The sequence below is a fragment of the Nycticebus coucang genome, chromosome 20 (genome assembly GCF_027406575.1).
Source record: "Nycticebus coucang isolate mNycCou1 chromosome 20, mNycCou1.pri, whole genome shotgun sequence".
Classification (NCBI taxonomy): domain Eukaryota; kingdom Metazoa; phylum Chordata; class Mammalia; order Primates; family Lorisidae; genus Nycticebus; species Nycticebus coucang.
In genome coordinates this window covers 28927306-28929077 of record NC_069799.1, presented here as the reverse complement: position 1 = coordinate 28929077, position 1772 = coordinate 28927306, and the positions used below count along the sequence as shown (strand labels likewise).

Genomic DNA, 1772 nt, shown 5'->3' with positions numbered 1-1772 from the left:
CCAAAAGATAAGTATGAAGAATCTTAAATAAGTTATCTTATTTATCTTTGCTCTCCAAGAGTACACACTTACTTGAGTTACTGAGATGGTTACCAGTCACCATCAGAAAGGGAACATTGAATTCAGATACTGAAACCCACTCAACAAAAACTTTAGTGTTAGAGGAAAAAAAAAAACCTAGTACATTCTATAAAAAATAAGTTTCCTTTTATTCTCTTGTTCCATTTCATTTCATGTTTTGTGTTTATTTTTCTTTTAAGGAAGTTCAAGCAGTTAGTTTTTATGGAGAAATGGAATCACACTTCAAGTGACTTCATTTTATTGGGGTTGTTTCCCCAAAATCAAACTGGCCTTCTTCTCTTATTCCTTGTCATCTTCATATTCTTCCTTGCCACAGTGGGTAACTTGACCATGATTCACCTCGTACATATGGATCCCCGACTCCACACTCCCATGTACTTTCTACTCAGCCAGCTCTCCTTCACTGACCTGATGTACATCTCTACCACTGTCCCCAAGATGGCTTTCAACTTTCTTTCTGGCCAGAAAGGCATCTCATTCCTGGGATGTGGTTTGCAGTGCTTCTTCTTCCTGACCATGGGTGGTTCTGAAGGCTTACTCCTGGTGTCCATGGCCTATGACCGTTATGTGGCCATCTGCCACCCCCTCCATTATCCCTTCCGCATGAGTAAAAGGATGTGTATGAAGATGATCATAGGATCTTGGACATTGTCATCCATCAACTCCTTGGCACACACAGTCTACATTCTCCATATTCCTTATTGTAGGTCTAGGGCCATTGATCATTTCTTCTGTGATGTCCCAGCCATGCTGTCTCTTTCCCGTACAGACACTTGGGTCCATGAAGACATGGTCTTTGTGAGCACAATCCTTCTTCTCCTTTTTCCCTCTCTGTGTATCACTGCTTTCTATGGCCGAGTCATTTGCTATCTACCACATACATTTGAAGGATGGAAGAAAAAAGGCTTTTACCACTTGTTCAACACATTTGACTGTAGTGACCTTTTATTATGCACCTTTTGTCTACACCTATCTTCAGCCTAAGAATCTCCGCTCACCTGCAGAAGATAAGATCCTGACAGTCTTCTTCACCATCCTGACTCCCATGCTCAATCCTATTATCTATAGCCTGAGAAATAAAGAAGTCCTAGGGGCCATGACAAGAGTCTTTGGGAAATTCTCTTCCACAAAAGAATGATCATGGCTGTTCCTACTTCCCTTTCTATAAGTTCCTCTTACGTGTTGATTTGAATATTATGGAATAGTGTTGTCAAATGGAAAGAAAAGTTAGAAATTTCCAGTAGACACACTTATGCAGTAAAATTAACTTAAATTATATATTTGTTGAATTCAAAACATTATCATGAATATTAACATTAATATTAATACATAGTTATTATTTTATATGTTGATATGTATACTGCTATAGTATTACTATAATAATATTTATACTCATATTGACATAATTTCTGCTACAATTAACGTAAAATTATTATTATTATTTTTTGAGACAGAATCTCACTATGTTGTCATTGGCAGAGTGTCATGGCCTCACAACTCACAGCAACCTCAAACTCTGGACTTGTGTGATTCTCTTGCCTTAGCCTCCCAAGTAGTTGGGACTACAGGTGCCTGCCACAATGCCTGGCTATTTTTTGGTTGTAGTTGTCATTGTTGTTTGACAGGCCCAGGCTGAGTTTGAAACCACTAGCTCTGGTATATGTGTCTGGCACCCTAACCGCTGAACTACA

The 1772-nt window shown here is 38.8% G+C and overlaps 1 pseudogene; it reads left to right on the top strand.

The window, feature by feature from the left end:
* Positions 1-282: 282 nt before the first annotated feature.
* On the top strand, positions 283-1219 carry LOC128573057 (olfactory receptor 2L13-like; annotated as a pseudogene).
* Positions 1220-1772: the final 553 nt, after the last annotated feature.